Below are 15,287 nucleotides of genomic sequence, written 5' to 3' on the forward strand. Positions count from 1 at the left end.
GGGTTTTAACTGAGAAAACAAAAAACGGTTCGATTGGAAATGCGCAAGCTCAAGAGGGGAAGCGTATTTGCCCGAAGGCGCCAACAGAAAACGTTTCGCGTGGGGAAACAGAAGAGAGGCTGACAGGGGGTCCCACATGTCAGGTTTAAAAAGCTCGCCGGCGCCCGAAGACTGCGGTGGACGCCGGCGTCGAACCACGGCGAGTTAGGAGGATCGGAGGGTACCAAGAGCTTCAGCGTGTCCTTCCGCATCGGTGGGTGGTGGACTCGACCGTCGGAGAGCACCACGTCGACGGCGACACTTTCTCCGGCGGACGGCGGCTCGGGTGGTGGTGGAGAACTCCGGTGGAGGGCTGCAAACTTCGAATTGAAGCGCGGGTCAGAAGGAGGGATGCATAGTGAAGCTACTGGCAAGAGATGGGAGGCAGAGGCGCACGCACGGGAGCGAATCGAGCTGGATCCCGTGGCGGGTCGCGGCGGCCGGAGTCGAGGAAGGAGACCTCCTCGGGGCTCTTCCAGTGGCTAGGCGTGCTCTAGGTGGAGTGCAGGGATGGTGTGGGTTCGAGTTGAAGCTCGGGGCCTCTATTTATAGGCGGATCGACGGGGTGACCGTGAACGGAGAATCTCCGGCGAGCAATTACGGCGATGCAGTGGATTGGCAGGAGGTTTCAGTGGCCAGGCAGCATCAGTGGAGGTTACTGGTGCCGTTCCCCCGCAAATCTCGGTTGGTCTTGGCGTAATGGCGCCGGTCCACGGTGGGGTGGCCGCACGGGCACGACGGCGGCAGAGAGCGCGCTCCGCGCCCTGCGGTTCACGACGAGAGTGGCAGCGCGTTCGGGGGAGTGGAAGGCCACGCGGCGAGCTCCGGAGGCTTGGGCGGCGCTGGGTGGCGCCGTCGGCGCCGCGCCTCTCTCTGGCGGCCGCAAAGCCGCCGCTGGCGTCGGTCACGGGGCGGCGCACCTTCTGCTGCTCGTCACCGACGTCCGCAAGGTGCTAGACGTTCGTGCGGTGCAGAGGACAAGGGGGAGGGGACAGGGCACACTGCGACACGGCGGCACTGGCGAGATCGACGTCGGGTTCTGAAGAAAACGACAGTGCACTGAAACTGTTCTCTGAACTTAACTGAACTTGATATTGACAATGCACTGCAGGTGTTCGACAGAATGATTTGGCAATGGGAATTTTTTTCTGGAGCTGGTACTTGGTGTGGTGACCACTCAATGCACCCAGAGGCTGCCTGATTTTACTTGGAATTTTTGGAGAAAGATTTGAATGAATTTCACCAAATTTAACAAATCTGGTCCAAACTTGCAGCAAGTGTAGTTTGAAAATTTGAACTGAAGACCAGTGGATCTTCATGGATCTTGGTTGAGGGTTCAAAGGACTAGGAAGGGAAAAAGGTTTGGGGGCAAAAATCCAAACAGAAAGTGGAGTTCCTTTGTAAATCACCAATGGCTAGAATAGAAGACAGAAATTTGTTTGAATATGATTTGAATGGAAAAATAATCATATGGGGAGGTTCAACTTGCTGGATTTGATGCAAAACATGATCCAAAGGTGAGGGAAGGTTTAGGAGAGTGGATTTGCACTAAGGCCATGGCAAGAGAGGATTGTTGAAAGTGGTAAAGGATTATCCAAAAGCCATAGTGCATTTTCAAAGAGATTTTCAAAAGTCATTTTCCTCAAGTGAAAAGCATTTTGTCTTGAGTCCAAATAAAAGCAAGAACCTCCAAGACCAAAGACAGATCTTGGGTGAATCCAAATAAAACCTTTGCCATAAAGAAGAAAAAAAATATTTGAAAGGGAGAGTTCTTTTGAAGAAATTTTTTTAACTCACCTCCCTCAAGTCAAATAAAATCTTTTGAAAAAATCCAAAAAAAAATTTGGGTGTCACAACACCTACCCCCATAGGAAAAATCTCGTCCTCGAGATTTCTGTTGATCCTCAAATAGATATGGATATTCTGCCTGAAGAAAATCTTCCCTTTCCCATGTGGCTTCATCCTTAGTGTGGTTGCTCCACTGAACTCTGAAAAACTTTGTCGTTTTCTGACGGGTCCTCCGTTCAGACTCTTCAAAAATCTTTACTGGCCTCTCTCTGTAGGTGAGGTCTGGTTGCACATCAATGCTTTCATGGGGTACATGCTTCTCCGGGTTACTCACACATTTTCTTAGTTGAGAGCCGTGAAATACGTCATGGACGTCTGATAGCTCCTTGTGTAGATCTAGTTGGTAGGCTACCGTGCCTCTTCGTGCCTTTACACAAAATGGTCCAATAAATCTTGGGGCTAGCTTCCCCTTAATTTTGAACCGTTGTAGACCCCTCATAGGAGACACTCGAAGGTATACGGAATCACCGGGTTCAAAGCTGACCTCACGATGCTTTTGATCATAGTAGCTCTTTTGTCGGCTCTGCGCTGTCTTCAGTCTGTCCCTGATTTGCTTAACTTTCTCCTCGGCCTCTTTAAGCATGTCTGGGCCGAAGATACGGCTGTCACCTGTTTCTGACCAATTCAGTGGGGTACGACACCTCCGTCCGTACAATGCTTCAAAGGGTGCCATTTGCAAGCTGGCTTGGTAACTGTTGTTGTAAGCAAATTCGGCATTCGGTAGACTCTCTTACCAACTGGATCCATAGGTGAGCACACAGGCTCTTAGCATATCTTCTAGGATTTGGTTTACACGTTCCGTTTGTCCATCAGTCTGAGGGTGGTACGCTGTACTGAAAGCTAGTTGCGTGCCCAGAGCTTGTTGTAGGTGATCCCAAAATTTGGAGACAAATTGTGTGCCTCGGTCGGATATTATAGTCTTTGGGACTCCATGCAAACAAACTATATGGGAGAGATAAAGTTTGGCCAGCCTTTGTGTGGAGTAGGTAGTCTTCACGGGAATGAAATGAGCAACCTTGGTTAGTCGGTCTGTGATGACCCATATGGCGTCATTTCCGCGTTGTGATCGGGGTAATCCGACAATGAAGTCCATTCCTATTTCATCCCATTTCCACTCCGGTATCCTGTTTGGCTGGAGTAGCCCTGCTGGCTTCTGATGCTCGGCCTTGATGCGCTGACATGAATCGCAACAAGCAATAAATGTGGCTATATCTCTTTTCATACCGTGCCACCAAAATCTTTCCTGAATGTCCTTGTACATTTTGGTTCCTCCAGGGTGGATAGAGTATGGAGCGGTGTGGCTTTCGGTTAAGATTTGTTGCTTGAGTTCCTCAATGTTAGGTACGCAAAGTCTGTCTCCGTACCATAATGTTCCTTCACTGTCTGTGATGAACTCTGAAGCCTTACCAAGGTCCATTTTCTTCTTTATGCCTTTGATGCTGGGATGTCCCTGTTGAGCCTTCTTAATTTGTTCCACCAGGGTGGGTTGTATCTCCAGATTTGATACGGTGCCCTCAGAGACTAACATCATATTGAGTCTAGCGAACTCTTGCTGAAACTCAGGCCTCATGTTTTGCGGACCGTCATTGTCCGGGCTGGGGTTTCGACTAAGGGCATCGGCCACTACATTTGCTTTCCCTGGATGGTAGTGAATACCGACATCATAGTCCTTGACCAGTTCTAACCAGCGTCGTTGGCATAAATTTAGCTCCGGCTGTGTGAAAATATATTTGAGGCTCTTATGGTCTGTATATATTTCACAGCGATTTCCCAACAGAAAGTGCCTCCACTCCTTGAGTGCATGAATAACTGCTGCTAGCTCCAAGTCATGTGTTGGGTAATTTTCCTCATGTTTTCGCAGCTGCCTGGAGGCATATGCGACAACTTTGCCATCCTGCATTAGTACACATCCGAGACCTTTTCGGGACGCGTCACAATATACTTCAAAACTCTTGTGTATGTCTGGCACAGTTATGACCGGTGCGGTTTTCAGCTTCTTCTTGAGCTCTTGGAAGCTTTTCTCGCATGCTTCCGTCCATACAAATTTCTTGTCTTTCTTGAGCAACTGTGTTATAGGTTTTGCCACAGTGGAGAATCCTTCAATAAATCTTCTGTAATATCCGGCCATTCCTAGGAAACTCCGCACATCTGTAACATTGGCGGGCGGCTTCCAGTCAAGTATGGCTTTGACTTTTTCTGGGTCTATGGCCACGCCTTCTTGGTTCAATATATGGCCTAAGAAACCAACTTGTGTTAGCCAAAATTCGCACTTGCTAAATTTGGCGTACAACTGATGTTTCCTTAATTCTCCCAAAACAATTCTGAGGTGCTCAGCATGCTCTTCGGGTGTCCTTGAGTAAACCAGAATATCGTCAATGAATACCACGACAAATTTGTCCATGAATTTCATAAACACTTTGTTCATGAGGTGGACGAAATAGGCGGGGGCGTTTGTTAGACCAAAAGGCATCACTGTGAACTCATATAATCCATATCTGGAAGTGAATGCTGTCTTGGGGATATCTTCTGTCCGTACTTTCAATTGGTGATATCCCGATCTCAAATCAATCTTTGAGAACACCTTGGCTTGTGCGAGCTGGTCAAACAAATCATTTATCCGTGGCATCGGATATTTGTTTTTGATGGTGACCATATTGAGGGCTCGATAGTCTATACACAGTCTCAGTGTCCCATCTTTTTTCTTGGCGAACAACACTGGCGAACCCCAAGGTGAGGAGCTGGCCCAAATAAATCCTTTGTCCAATAATTCCTTTATCTGCTTCTTCAACTCCACCAATTCTGAGGGTGCCATTCTATAAGGCTTCTTATAGATGGGAGCGGTGCCAGGTGCTAGTTCGATGCTGAATTCTATCTCTCGGTCTGGTGGCATGCCTGGCAGTTCTTCAGGGAACACATCGGGAAACTCGCGTACCACTGGAACTTTTCTCAGTTCTGCAATGTCCATCTTGTTCAGTTTTGGTTGCTGTGATCGTGGCCTTTCTTGAGCTGTAACCCTTATCGTCTTGCCATGATGGTGGGTGAGAATCACGGTCCGATTGAAACAGTCAATGAATCCTTTGTTGGTGGTCAACCAGTCCATTCCTAAAATGACATCCAGTCCTTTACTCTCCAACACGATGAGATTTGCTTGGAATTGTAGTCCTTCGAACTCAATGACCACTCCTTGGCAGTAACCCTGAGCGATTTGCTTATTTCCGGGGGACTTGACGATCATAGATTTTTCCAAGGGGAGTATCGGAAAACCATGTTGTAAAACAAAGCTCTTCGAAACGAACGAATGGGAAGCTCCAGAATCAAACAAAAGCATGGCAGGTACTGTGTTGACAGGGAACGTACCGAGCACGATGTCCGGGGCATTCTGCGCTTCTTCCCCTGTCACATGGTTCAGGTGACCCTTCTTGTGGTTGTTGTTGGGATTGAAATTGTTGCGCTTGGGGGCTGGATTGTTCCCACCATTGCTTGGCTTGGGGGCCGCGTTCCTTGGCTTTGGGTATTGTTTAGCATAGTGCCCTTCTTGACCACAAGCATAGCAGGTGACCCCTGGACGGTACGTGTACTCCTTGTCCCTGGCATGAAACTGTCCGACGGGCCTTGGATCAGTAGTCGTGGATCTCCTTGCTTCTGTCCTTGGAACCTCAGTCTTGCTTCGGTTGTTGCGAGCAAGAGTCGTCTTGTCCCTCTTTCGCTTACGGATATCTTCCAGACTACGGCGCTCATTCTCCAAGGTAATGGCCTTGTCCACCAGAGTCTTAAAATCCGGAAAGGTGTGTACAATCAGTTGGCATCTTAGTGCTGGTGCCAGGCCGTCCAGGAATTTCTCCATCTTTTTGTTTTCTGTCATATGCTCGTCGTAGGCATAACGAGACAGCTGGGTAAATTGACCATTGTATTCTGTCACTGACATGCCTCTCTGCTTCAGGTCATCAAACTCTCTCTTCTTGATTTTTATGATGCTCCTGGGGATGTGTGCCCCATGGAAGCCTTCCTTGAACTCTTCCCAGGTGATATTGTGTTCACTTGGATGCATGTGTAGGAAGTTTTCCCACCATGCTGCAGCTGCTCCAGTGAGGTAGTGTGGTGCATAAAGCACCTTCTCATGATCTGAACACTGAGCAATAATCAGTTTCCTTTCAATGTCACGAAGCCAATCATCGGCTTCCAGCGGCCTATCGGTGTGAGCAAACGTTGAAGGGCGAGTCTTCTGTAACTCAGATAACTTGGAATGGGGTTGATAGGGTTCGCGGTGGTTCCCCATATTGATGACATGATTCATCATCTCTTGGTGCTGTTGTTGGCTTTGCTCGAAGAGACGGCAGACTTGAGACAGGGCTGCTTCGCTGTCTTGTTGACTGGACTGACCCTGAGTGAAATTGTTGCTAGTCTGTGTCCCATAAACCTCTTCTGGCTGATTGGGCATGGAGCGAGTCCACGGACGAGATATTTTTCCAGTCTGGGGTATTATTTTGTAAAACCCATGAGAAGAACTGTGTAGCACAAGGAAAAACTTGCAAAGGCAACAATTTAAAAGATCTCAAGGTTTTCAAGGAAAACATAAGCGGTTTTGCATGGAGAAGAACTGCTTAGCATATATCTTACATGCGAAAAGCAAACACACGATACAACACTCAGGATGCGCGTACACATTCCTGACATGTTATTTAGGCTAGCGTACTCCTCCGGAAGGCAGCAAACACACCCATACAAACTAGCGTACAGAGGGAACACATCATACAAGCAGACATAACGCGCGGCTACTCGGCGCTCTCAGTCGAAGATGGTGAAGATTTCCTTTCCCTTGCCGATGGCAAGACTCAGCGGTCCAGGAGAATCAACCTCCACCTCCTCTCTAGCTGGCTCCTGGCGCGAAACGCTGCGCTGCGGTGACGGTGCGGGAGCGACAGGTGGTAGGGCGGGTGCGGCAGCGGTGCAGCTCTGACTGGAGTAGGAGCGATGACTCGGTCGAACTCCTCAGTGGTGGGCAGACGGCGTGCAGTGGCCAAAATGGCCGGTGCATACGAGGCTAAAGACGAGACGAAAGTCAGAGGTGGTGCCGTGTTGAGAAGCTCCTTCCTGCTGGCAGGACCGCCCCGGACTAAGTCCATGCGGGCAGCCACAAGATCGTCTACGAGGTTGTCGAAAGACTCCTCCAGAGCCTTGAGATACTCAACAACCATCTCGATGGCTTCATCTCGCTCTCCCCGATGGCAGGCGAATGCATAGTGACTGGTGTATGGCACATGGCATGGGAGGTAGCGGTAGCGACGAGTCTTCATCGTAGGAAGGATGTCCCGAAGAGGAGCTATCGCCTCACGGGCAGCCATCTGCATGGCATGCCTCTCCGTAGGCATGGCCCTTCCCACAAAACAGAAGTGGCGAGCTGCAGAACGTCCTCCCTTGAATTGCACCACAGCTTGGTGCATAGACACGTCGTCGCTGAGCTTGTGCTGATAGAGCGTGAACTCCGGGCGGGCTGCTGGCCCGATCACGAGCTTGGTAATGGAGACGAGGAGCTTGACAAACCCCTCGGGCACGTTCGTGAACACTCGATTCTCACAGCTACTGCCAGCCATCTACAAAAGTAGGCAAAAATTCTGAGTAGTCATGTCATAAATTTATGATGACCAACAGAAAATAGCTACAATTGCAAAATGCTGAAAAAGCACAAAAGACGCTAATAACCGATTAGCGATCGCACCTAGTGGCTTCCTACAGTCAGCCTGGCTCTGATACCAAGCTTGTCACGACCGGTTTTTCAATAATATAATTATTGAGAGACCAATCCCTTTTACGGACCAGTAAGGAAGAATTCCTTCTCACTGGTAGACAATATCATGGTCACAGAACAAAAATACTAGGAGTACTGAATATAATATAAAGTTGAGCGGAAACTGCCCAACAATTTATTACATGCATGCCGATAAAACAAGACGGCGGATAGGGTGGCATAACTACTAGCTCACGATAATAACGGTGGTGGAAATATCACCGCGAAGCGAGTGATATCACTCCTGAAGACTACAGCTCTTCGAGCGTCGGAGTGAGGCTCGAGGAGACTTATAACGGGTGGCGGAAGCGTATATAATACAAGTGACCAATATCCGGGATCGCGCAGGACTGACTGGGACTCCTCTAGGCGTCGGACGCGCTATCAAACTCTTCATCCAAGAGATCGCCTTCGTCAACATCTGGCCAAGTCAACAAGCCAGGTGAGTACTATGAAAGTACTCGCAAGACAGTTCAGACATAAGATATAACAAATGTAAACATGAAGCATATAAACAAGTTAACCAGCGCGTTCAGACATAGAGATAATAAATGCTGGGTGCCAAACGAGGGTCTGAATGACTCCTCGAGAGGAAAACTGCAAGAATGGTAATACTGGTGCCAAACGGGTGTCTGAATGACTCCCCGAGAGCAAGCTGCAGAAAAAATAATACTGGTGCCAAACGAGTGTCTGAATGACTCCTCGAGAGGAAGCTGCAGAAATAATAATACTGGTGCCAAACGAGTGTCTGAATGACTCCTCGAGAGGAAACTGCAGAAATAATAATACTGGTGCCAAACGAGGGTCTGAATGACTCCTCGAGAGGAAACTGCAGAATAGTAATGCCATAGTCGGGCGTCGGGGCGACACCACATAAAGGGCTTATATTTAAAGTAAGAACAAACACATGCCACAGTCGGACGTCTGAGCGACGTCACATAAAGGGCTTATATTGTAGCTCAATAATGCAGTAGCTCGAGATCATAAATTATTACAAGTACGAGACAAATAAAAGGTTAGTCCATCCATAGTAATAATAATTTAACCGGGTTTACCACTTGAGCTTGTTCACCGGAGACAAGTTTTCCACGTGGATAGATATGGATATACTGATTACCCTACTTGATCATGGACACGATGACTTGGAAGAATTTGACTCTGCAGAGTTTGTACTTAACCACAGCCAACGGATTCCAGTAGTCACGAGGACTAGTTCCGTTTACGGTGTTTTGGAAGAAACACGTCTAACCAGTACACACCCATTTCAATATTCCAAAGCCAGGGATCACCCTCGGCAACGTTCAAGAAAAACCGTGAGACGGGGAGGCTACAAGCTCGCGTAGCATGGGATCAAATTTCTATACGCGCGCTCTAAGGGGGTGCCCCCCCCCTCTCGGTCCCAACCGGAAACACCCATGCCCCCTCACCGGATGACTGGCTTTAATCCTGAGCCAAGGTACCATCATCCCGGCCCCTCTGTTTGGTGTGTACACGGAAAGAGGTTACCAACTTACTAAACCGCATCCTGGCAAATGAAACATGTGGCAGCACGGAGGGGAAAAGAACGATAACGTGACTCCGTCCATGTTAACATCGGAATTCGTCGGATGACGCAAGGCTGGTATGCTACAACAGTACCACCTTGCTGCCCTTCATGTCACCACATGATTAGGCCATCTCTCATCAGAGATCATCGCAACTTAGGAACATGCGGGTAGTTGCCTCACAAGCAACGAGGTACTCACCGACACTCATATGTCACGCACAAACTTTCATGCAAACATGCTAAACACCTATCAAATCAAAGGTTCAAACATGCTTGCCTGGTTCGGAGAAGTCGGAGTCTAGCTCGGCGAAGTTCGCGGCTCCGTCACCTCTTCCGGAACCTACGGCAATAACGAAAATGGGCACTAACGTGAAAAACCAACGCGTGCACAGAAACTTCTCCAACAATTTCCCAACTAAATCCCATAAAAAACTAGACAAAATTTTAAGAAGGTCAGAAAAAGAATCACTCAAAAATTCCTTTTTATTAAAAAGTTATAAAGGTTTCTGTCCAGGGACCCATCTGTAATGAAACAGAAAAGTCCCAGGGTTTTAACTGAGAAAACAGAAAACGGTTCGATTGGAAATGCGCAAGCTCAAGAGGGGAAGCGTATTTGCCCGAAGGCGCCAACAGAAAACGTTTCGCGTGGGGAAACAGAAGAGAGGCTGACAGGGGGTCCCACATGTCAGGTTTAAAAAGCTCGCCGGCGCCCGAAGACTGCGGTGGACGCCGGCATCGAACCACGGCGAGTTAGGAGGATCGGAGGGTACCAAGAGCTTCAGCGTGTCCTTCCGCGTCGGTGGGTGGTGGACTCGACCGTCGGAGAGCACCACGTCGACGGCGACACTTTCTCCGACGGACGGCGGCTCGGGTGGTGGTGGAGAACTCCGGTGGAGGGCTGCAAACTTCGAATTGAAGCACGGGTCAGAAGGAGGGATGCATAGTGAAGCTACTGGCAAGAGATGGGAGGCAGAGGCGCACGCACGGGAGTGAATCGAGCTGGATCCCGTGGTGGGTCGCGGCGGCCGGAGTCGAGGAAGGAGACCTCCTCGGGGCTCTTCCAGTGGCTAGGCGTGCTCTAGGTGGAGTGCAGGGATGGTGTGGGTTCGAGTTGAAGCTCGGGGCCTCTATTTATAGGCGGATCGACGGGGTGGCCGTGAACGGAGAATCTCCGGCGAGCAATTACGGTGATGCAGTGGATTGGCAGGAGGTTTGAGTGGCCAGGCAGCATCAGTGGAGGTTACTGGTGCCGTTCCCCCGCAAATCTCGGTTGGTCTTGGTGTAATGGCGCCGGTCCACGGTGGGGTGGCCGCACGGGCACGACGGCGGCAGAGAGCGCGCTCCGCGCCCTGCGGTTCACGACGAGAGTGGCAGCGCGTTCGGGGGAGTGGAAGGCCACGCGGCGAGCTCCGGAGGCTTGGGCAGCGCTGGGTGGCGCCGTCGGCGCCGCGCCTCTCTCTGGCGGCCGCAAAGCCGCCGCTGGCGTCGGTCACGGGGCGGCGCACCTTCTGCTGCTCGTCACCGACGTCCGCAAGGTGCCAGACGTTCGTGCGGTGCAGAGGACAAGGGGGAGGGGACAGGGCACACCGCGACACGGCGGCACTGGCGAGATCGACGTCGGGTTCTGAAGAAAACGACAGTGCACTGAGACTGTTCTCTGAACTTAACTGAACTTGATATTGACAATGCACTGCAGGTGTTCGACAGAATGATTTGGCAATGAGAAAAAAAATTCTGGAGCTGGTACTTGGTGAGGTGACCACTCAATGCACCCGGAGGCTGCCTGATTTTACTTGGAATTTTTGGAGAAAGATTTGAATGAATTTCACCAAATTTGACAAATCTGGTCCAAACTTGCAGCAAGTGTAGTTTGAAAATTTTGAACTGAAGACCAGTGGATCTTCATGGATCTTGGTTGAGGGTTCAAAGGACTAGGAAGGGAAAAAGGTTTGGGGGCAAAAATTCAAACAGAAAGTGGAGTTCCTTTGTAAATCACCAATGGCTAGAATAGAAGACAGAAATTTGTTTGAATATGATTTGAATGGAAAAATAATCATATGGGGAGGTTCAACTTGCTGGATTTGATGCAAAACATGATCCAAAGGTGAGGGAAGGTTTAGGAGAGTGGATTTGCACTAAGGCCATGGCAAGAGAGGATTGTTGAAAGTGGTAAAGGATTATCCAAAAGCCATAGTGCATTTTCAAAGAGATTTTCAAAAGTCATTTTCCTCAAGTGAAAAGCATTTTGTCTTGAGTCCAAATAAAAGCAAGAACCTCCAAGACCAAAGACAGATCTTGGGTGAATCCAAATAAAACCTTTGCCATAAAGAAGAAAAAAAATATTTGAAAGGGAGAGTTCTTTTGAAGAAATTTTTTTAACTCACCTCCCTCAAGTCAAATAAAATCTTTTGAAAAAATCCAAAAAAAAATTTTGGGTGTCACAGAATTTGAGCCGCCGCCTGGGCCATGAAAGCCGCCGGCGCCTGAGCCGCCGCCCGAACCATTGTTGCCATTAAAGGCATTGGAATTCTTAAAGGCCTTCATGATTGCGCAATCTTTCCATAAATGAGTAGCTGGCTTCTCCCTAGAGCCATGCCTTGGACATGCCTCATTCAACAACTGCTCAAGTGTCGGGCCTGACCCGCCGGCTCGGGGAGGTGGCCTCCCCTTGCGTCGCTGGTTGTTACCCTGTGAGCTGGCGTTGGCCACAAACTCTAGGCTGCCATCAGCCTTTCGCTTGCTACCGCCTGGGTTCGCCGGGTTATGCTGAAGACCCTTGCCATTGCCGTTCTTCTTTCCCTTCCCTGTCCTTTCATCGTCCGACGCGGGGTCCTTGGTACTATCAGAGTCGGCATACTTGACAAGAGCCACCATCAGCGTACCCATATCATTGCAATCACGCTTGAGCCACCCGAGTTTCATCTTCAGGGGCATGAAACGACAATTCTGCTCCAACATTAAGACTGCAGAGCCGGCGTCCATCTTATCAGATGAATGTTTTTATCTCTTTGACCCGGCGGACCCAATGGGTTGTAGACTCACCCTCTTGCTATTTACAGTTAGTCAAATCCTCGATGGACATAGATTGCCTACATGTATCTTTGAAGTTTTGGATGAACCGGGCCTTTAGCTCGGCCCAAGACCCGATAGAATTCGGTGGCAACCCTTTCAACCAAGTGCGGGCAGTCCCATCTAACATCATGGTGAAGTACTTAGCCATTGCCGCCTCACTGACCTCCAACAACTCCATAGCCATCTCGTAACTCTCGATCCATGCTCCGGGTTGCAATTCAGCTGTGTAATTAGGCACCTTCCTAGGCCCTTTGAAATCCTTGGGCAGACGTTCATTGCGGAGAGCCGGCACCAGACAAGGGACACCTCCAGTCCTCGTAGGTATACCCACGTCGACAGAAGCCGTCGGATAAGCCGGGGGTGGCTGATAAGCCGTCAACTAAGGCACCTGCTCCGCCTCTTGCCGTGCTCTGTCTTGGTCTACCGCATGAAAGGCTCCGTTATGAGCCGGGCCGTGGCCCGGAAGCAAATCATGGCGTCGGACATTGCTTGAGCCGGTCGCTGAGACCATGTGTCTGCTATAACTCGGGCTCCGGCCTGGACGAGGGGTTGAATGAATCCTGTCCCGGCTATAAGAATACGCCTCTTGCTGCGCCAGAGCCGTCTGTTGGAGTTCTCTGACCCGGCGGGTTTCAATCGCCGTTGGAGAGTCCCCATCGATTGGGAGAGCCGCCAGCCGCGCCGTCGCGACAACCATGTTTTCCAACGGGTTGGCATAATGACCCGGTGGTATTGGCACGTATTGAGGCGGGGCAGGGTTCACCCGGGGAGGCCCCATCACTTGAGGTTGAATTGGCGTACCGACCCCGGGCGCTATGATCTCTGGCGGGTTACTAGGCCCTGCGCCCAGCGTGTTGAAGAGGTTTCGAGGATCGTAAACCGGAGGGAGTCGAGATTGGGCTTTTTGATGCCTCCTTCTCATAACCTCATTGGACGCGTTTTGATCCATCGTGAGCCGGAAGGACTGTGCCTGAATTAGCTGAGTCTGGGCGTCGAGAGCCGCCCTCTCCGCAGCCATCCTGATCCCTTCCGCCGCCAGATCCTCCTTGGCTTTTACTAGATCCAACTTTAACTGTGCCACCTCCGCGTCATGCTGAGCTTGATCCGCCGGGGCAATCGTAGCGGTCAACAGGGCCGTCATCTTGTCCGTGAGATCCATCAGCACCTGAGTCGGCGAGGGCACAGGGCTTCCTGACCCGGCGGCGGGGTTTTGAACAAGCTGTGCGCCGGCCATGAAGATTCCAACCCGGCTCGGTAGCTCAAAGGGGTCCGGAATGCTGTCGCCATCGGAACAACCCCTGAGCCTGCCATCTTGAAGTTGATACAACGAGTTTGACTCATCCGTAGCCGACTCGCCGTCAGAGCCGGCGGCCGTCTCATCACCAGATCCCGATCCTTCAGAGAGTCCTCCGTGGACACATCCCACGAAAGCATGCTTCAAGGCAGGTAGAGCCCGGGCGGGTCGCGCACGCTGAGCCGTCTCGATGAGATCGGCGCAGAGGTCCGGCTCAGGGACCGACTCACCAATCTTGCCAATGAAGACATGCATTCCGCCGAAGGGGACCCGGTACCCGTACTAGATTGAGCCAGCGTCGGGGCCCCAGTTTGCATCATCGATGTAGAGCTTGCCGCGACGACTCTTGGTCATCCGGCCCACAGTGTATCCCTTGAGCCCTTCGAAGCTGCCCTTCAAGAACTCAAATCCACCGTGCGCCAGCCCCACGGTGGGCGCCAACTGTCGTGGAATTGTCACGGCAGATGTCCTAGTGCAAGGACTTAGTCGTGGAGCCATCGCAACTAGGAAGCTTAAAGGGGTTAAACGGGACAAGGAACACGAGGGTTATACTGGTTCGGCCCCTTACAGTGAAGGTAAAAGCCTACATCCAGTTGAGGTTGTATTTCTTAGGGTTTCGACGACCAGGAGCTAAACCGTCCTGCCTGGTTATCGATTTGATCTTTCTCGTCCTTGAACCGCCGCCGGGTCGTCCCTTTATATAGAGAGGTTGACGCCCAGCGGCTCTCAGAGTCCCAGCCGGCTTATAACAGTGTCCGGCTCGGACTCTTAACTATTCTTGCCTTACACTACAAGCCTCGCCATAACGGCGGTTTATCTCTACGGGCCTTAAGCCATCTCCGGGTCTTAAGCCCATCTTTGATCCGCTGTCTTCAAGTTTGGTACTGGGCTTCGCGTGATGACCATTATGAGTAACCCGGCCCGTCCTGGGCGGGTGACTCTAATGGTTACATCCTCAACATTCCTCGTTCACGAACTCGTCTCCCGGCTCTACCCAAGACAAGAACACAAGCAATGGAACCACAATCAATCACGGGAAATGCACAAGCAACATGATGCAATACATGAATGATATGCAAGATATGATATGCGATGCGTATGCGTGCTCCGGGAGAAAAATGATGAACAAGGCAGTAACTTGGCAAACCAAGCATGCCACTCGATAGATGAGATGATTTCGGTCAAAATCGATATAAAGATCACCGGAAACGGATGCACGGTTTGCAAATGGCAAGCAAAACAAGAATGACACGAATCTGCGATTAACAGCATGATAGCACTTAAAATGCAACAAGTAACAATGCTACAGGACTCCAACGTAGCAACAAAGTATATGACAGTAATCTACAGTACAAGCTTGAGAAAATATGAACACTGAGCTACGGCTAGATCACAACATAACAAGCTCAAGAAGCATGGAAAAAGTGCAAAAGATAACAGGTTCACAGACTTGGTGAAATTACTGGACATGGCAGAAAACAGCATCAGGTAGCAATGTTCAGAGCACGAAATCAGCATGCTACAGGAACTTAACATAGCAACGCAAGTCATGGAAGTATTCTACTAAATTCATATGACAAAAGTCCCTTACTGACCATAAGCCAAAAAGGACCAGAAGATATGATGGCAACCATGTAAACATAGCAAGTTTCGTTAACAGGTTTCAGACTTAGCAGAAAACAGAGCATGGCAGAAACAATAAT

Source organism: Aegilops tauschii, chromosome 6 (assembly GCF_002575655.3).
Source record: "Aegilops tauschii subsp. strangulata cultivar AL8/78 chromosome 6, Aet v6.0, whole genome shotgun sequence".
NCBI classification, from domain to species: Eukaryota; Viridiplantae; Streptophyta; class Magnoliopsida; order Poales; family Poaceae; genus Aegilops; species Aegilops tauschii.